The sequence below is a fragment of the Humulus lupulus genome, chromosome X (assembly GCF_963169125.1).
Source record: "Humulus lupulus chromosome X, drHumLupu1.1, whole genome shotgun sequence".
In the NCBI taxonomy this organism is placed as follows: Eukaryota; Viridiplantae; Streptophyta; class Magnoliopsida; order Rosales; family Cannabaceae; genus Humulus; species Humulus lupulus.
In genome coordinates, this window is record NC_084802.1 from 68,934,405 (window position 1) to 68,939,690 (window position 5,286).

Sequence of the window (5,286 nt, forward strand, 5' to 3'; positions counted from 1 at the left end):
TTTTTTTTATTTTTTTTTAATTTTTATTTATATATATATATTTATTTATATAATTAGACACAGACGAACAAAAGTATATATATTATATAAATACTAGAATAAAGTAGTAAGACTTGGTACACTTAAAACAAATAGAGCCCAAATATAAAACTAAAAATAATAAAACAAGGCCCAATGCACATATAATAAAGCCCAAATGTCTAGAAAAAGAAGAAAAAATAAAACCTATTTACTGTTGCATTGTGACAGAATACACAGTACCGCAAGGCAGAAGTTTGAGTCTTTCAACTGTAAAGAAGATGCGATCAAGGAGAAGATGACCTTGATAAAAATCTGGTAAAGGTGTTAGAGAATCACCAAATGTGGGTATATATATATTGTCTTTGTATTTGGTGGGTTTTGGACGAAAGATTGGCAGAAAAAAACTGGTTTGTAATTGTTTATTTTCCCTTTCTTCTAGCCAGGATTTTCTTCCTGCTCTGATACCATGTGAAGAAATGGTTTTTTCTTATTTTTATTCCAGTGAAAAAGGATACAATTTATAAGAATTTAGAATTCTAAAAATAGAATATACTAATTGATTACAAATTAATCTTAGTCAATTACAAATGATTTATGGAAATCACTAATTGATTGTAGAATATTTCATCAGGTCACTCAAGGAAAAAAAAAGATGATAAAAAATATAGATGATTTTTTCTTTTCTTTTCTTGGAAGTGAGATATATGAGACAGAGAAAGTAAAGAAGAGTATGGTAAGTTGTGAAAATAAGGAGATGTGATAGAAAATGGAAAATAGAGAGAATTTATACTATCATTTTATTTGTCCTCTAAATTAGAGTCTTGCTCCCGAATTTTTGTTAGATAAAAATAAAGATTGTGGAAGATTTGAGTTGATGGAACCCTAAAATTGTTATATCATATTTTAGATCTTTATTTGCTTTTTTTTTTTTTTTCAATAATTGAGACTACAAAAAATATGCTTAAAAATATTAATGAATCAATTCATGGTTCATTACTATCATTAGTATACAAGTTAAAAAACCTTTAAAAAGCAAAAGAAAAAAAACTTAGAAACCTTACAACATAATATCCCATAGTATTTAGTTAATTACTAACCAAACATACATAAAACAAATAATTAAAAATCTATAGTCCATAGTCCAAAACTAATCCGACTGACTCACACATATAGTGCCTAAGAGAGTAGCGAATCAAAGAAGTTACAAAGCACATTGAACTAAATGCAAATAACAAAGGGCCTGTTTGGCTCATTAACTCAGAAACAGTTTTCTGTTCTAAAAAATAGAAAATTGTTTTTGGAAAACAAATGATGTGTTTGGCTTTGTTTTTTGAGAACAGTTTTTAAAAAACAGAGTTAAAAAAGACAAGAATTTAGAAAACACCTTATCTATGTTTTCAAAAGTTGTTCTCAGATCTTTCATTTTTCTCTCTCGACGAAAATGGAAGAAGCAGTAATGGAGCTCTGAGCTCCTTCTCCTCCATCTCTCCGCCTCTGAGGACATTCTCCACGCACAAATCAATTGTTCTCTGCTGACTGAAACTTCTCTCAACATTTTAATTGTGTGTTTTTCTTATCTTACACACTTTTGTGCCCTAATTTTTTTTTCTCTTCTAATTTAACATCTCCTCACATAGAAAGGTCTTTGATCCTCTCTTGCAGATCATATCTTGATGTTGCAGCTAGACCTTCACTCTGCCATTCGCCTGGTTTTTTAAGGTATCTCCTTCTATATATTTATATATACATAAATATAGAGTTCTTCCTTGGCGTTTTGTCATTTAGCAGCTGGGTATGAGTGTCTGATATGTATAGTCATGGATTTCATGTTTTTTGAGCTTGACCAAGTTTTGAATATTCACATATTAGCTGGTTTGTGATTAATATATCAAATAATAACATATATCTTTGTGATTGTGGCTATATATAGCTAGCTACTCTATAAATATATATACATATATATATATATGTGGTCAAATCCTTAACAGTGTTGATTGATGAAAAACCCTTTGAGTGTGTTTATGGGTATTGTTGTATTTGGATGATTACATGTGGAAGTTTGTTATATAGAACGTGTATAGATTGCTTTGGTACTGCAACTCTTGCATATATATATATATATCTGTTTCATATATATGGATTCGTACCCGGCATCCCTGTTGGAGTTATATATATATATCTGTTTCATATATATGGATTCGTTAAAATCTTTTGTCCTATTGTCTTCTATCAAATATGGTACTAAATACTATCTCTCTTTTGCAATTTTATTGCACCACTTGTTTCTAATGTGCAAAAACATTGTGCTCTGCTCCATGTTCTTTCAAATTGTTGTTGTGACTATCCCTTGTGAAAGTATGAAGCAAAATTGAATTGAAAATCTCCTACTCTTCATGATTCAAGTAGGGAGATAGAATCGGGATTCTATAATAATTGAAAGTGATCTGAGGTTTATTTACGAATTCATGGTGTTTCTTTTTTCAACTTAACATTCTGTTTTAAAAATTCGAATGCTACTTGGCATTTTAGGCCGAATCTATGACAGGTTTGGAGTGATTGAACACACTTTCAATCAATGAAACTGTCCTTGTTAGCTCAGCTATCATAAATAAACCAAAAAAATAAAAGATAGAACAGACTGTCAAGTTCCTTCCAGTTCAAGTTCCTATACAAATAAAGGATAGTTTCATTAAACCTCTGCAACTTCAAGTTCCTTATGTTACTAATCATTGTTTCAGATTCACTTCCAGTTCTAGGTTCAGGATGCAACCCCCGAAAGTACTTGTCTGGCAAATGTGGAACATTGAGTAAAGTGGGTGTTCTTATTGCAGGTAAAATTTGTAATTATTGCATTATTTTTCTCTAATGTTTCAATTGAATTGATTATTTTATCAATGTATTGCTTGACAATCTTATTTTTAATTTATGTTATTCTTTTGGTATTGCTATGTGTTTGTCTCAACTTGAAGTTCATAAGTTCACCATTACACTAAAATATAAACTACTTTGATCACATTTATTAATCCTATGTTACATAAAATTTTACTTTGATATATATTAGGGTATATATATGCAATGGATTTTCTTGGAATAGATTTTGGAAAGAGAAGACATAACAATGTTGATTTTCTAGGTTGACATGCTAGATTTCTCTTCTATATGGCATTAGGCATTGGGCAATGTGCAATGGCTAAAGTTGAAGTGTTTTGTTTGACTATTGCCTTATTAGAGACCTTTCCTTTATCATATGATTGTGTAGGCAATGACAGGGGCTGATCTCAAGGAGTGGGGTTATAAGCTAATAGGAAATAAATAGGATTTATTGATTATAATATTTGTGTTTAGTGTCTTATATTGGCTATGCTCTAAGATAATTTATGGTATGGAATATTGCTAGATTTGAAATATGGCCATTGAGATCACAGATGTTGATGATGCATGTTTATGGGGACCAACTGTAGAGAAGATTTTCATCGATATCATGGTTGATGAAGTGAATAAAGGAAATATGGCAAGTGGTCAATTTGGCTCAAAAACATGGGCTAAAATTCTTGAGGAGTTGCAAATTAAAAGTAAGCAGAAATACTTAATTAAACAAATTAAGCAAAAGTTCAATAGGTTGCGCACTAAGTATCGCGAGTTTGCTGAGTTGTTGAAACAAACTGGATTTGGATGAGATCGTGAAACCAATACTGTGGTTGCTTCTAAGGAAATATGGCAGAATTATCTAAGGGTAAGAACAAACTAAGTCTATTATTTATATAAAAAATTAGTCTTGAATCAAATTAAGTGATGAAACTAGTTTTCTTTTTTATTTTAGGCACACCCAAAGGCAACACAATATCGCAAGAAAGGATGTGATCATTTTGTATTGTTGGAACTAATTTTTAGTAAGTCAACTGCCACTGGTCAGTTCCATCATTCTGCTGCTTCAGGTCCGCCCAACACTGATGATGAAAAGGAAATGGAGAATGAATTTGATCGCATAGACGCCCATGATATTGATGAGAATGATTCTACTAGTTGCTCTCGGCTTGTTGATGATGTTTTTAAACGTTCAACAAAAAATTCAACAACTACAAGTACAGAGCGAAGAGCTAAGAGACAAAGATCAAAACAAATGAGTGATGCAATTGTTGCATGGACTGAGGTAGCTAAAGTAAGAGCAGAGGCCACTTTAGCTAAAGCTGAAAAATACAAGAGTACAACCGAAGGAGGAGGAAGCCAAAATCATGAGTTTTCTCTCACAAATTGTATGCAAATCCTCGAAGGACTGGAAGAAGTCAATGATGATGCCTACATGAAAGCTGTTGAGAAATTTAAGGATCCAGATTGGAGAGAGATTTTTATTAATATGTCTACTATTAGAAAGAGAGCTTGGTTAGATAGGCTTTGACTATACTGTGATATGTTTGACTGTGTAGGCTTTGAGTTTTACTTTATGTGTGCTTGACATTATTATAGTATGTTATGTTAAGATAATCTAGTGGAGACTTTGTTATTGGTTTCAAATACGTATTGTTTTTTTCTAAGTTTATTATGCATGTCAAATAATTTGCAGGATTCAGAGTAATCAAATGGATGATTCTAGTTCATCTTCTGCAGATAGTGATTTTGATGATTTTTCAGATTTTTTGATGCTAAACTTTTTAAGTGATTACAATAAAAAGTTTATCGAGAAAATCCCTCAAAGAACATCTTCTTTATGTGGAGAAGATTTTGTGAGAGAGTTATTAGGTGGTCATGAGAGAACATGCTATGAATTATTGCGAATGGATAAAAATGTATTCATCAAGCTATGTACTTGTTTAAAACAAAAGGAATACATTAAGGACACACGAGAGATTAAAGTTGAAGAAGCAGTTGCCATTTTCCTTATAATTGTTGGTCAAAATGTGGGAATGAGACTTATAGCTGACTGATTTCAACATTCGCTTGAAACTATTGATAGGCACTTCCATTTAACATTAAAGGCAATATGTAAATTAGGACAGGATATCATTCGACCAACTCAATTTCCGTTACCTTCTCATATTGTCAACTCTTCAAAATACTACCCATGGTTTCGGGTACTTAATATACATCAAATGTATTATAACTTTATATATAAATTATATTTTCACATATTTTTAGTTTACATTTTTCTTCGATAAATGTTTATAATGGTTTTGGATTTTTGTACTATCAGAATTGCATTGGTGCCATTGATGGAACACATGTGAGTGCATGTGTCCCTATAGATAAGCAAGTCAGTTACAGAGGTCG

General features: G+C 31.3%; 1 long non-coding RNA gene across 1 annotated transcript; it reads left to right on the forward strand.

The window, feature by feature from the left end:
• The first annotated feature begins 1,664 nt into the window (after positions 1-1,664).
• LOC133803789 (uncharacterized) lies at positions 1,665-5,028 on the forward strand. Its single transcript, XR_009878152.1, has 3 exons — positions 1,665-1,740; positions 2,760-2,833; positions 4,973-5,028. It is a non-coding gene; the product is annotated as an uncharacterized LOC133803789 (long non-coding RNA).
• Positions 5,029-5,286: the final 258 nt, after the last annotated feature.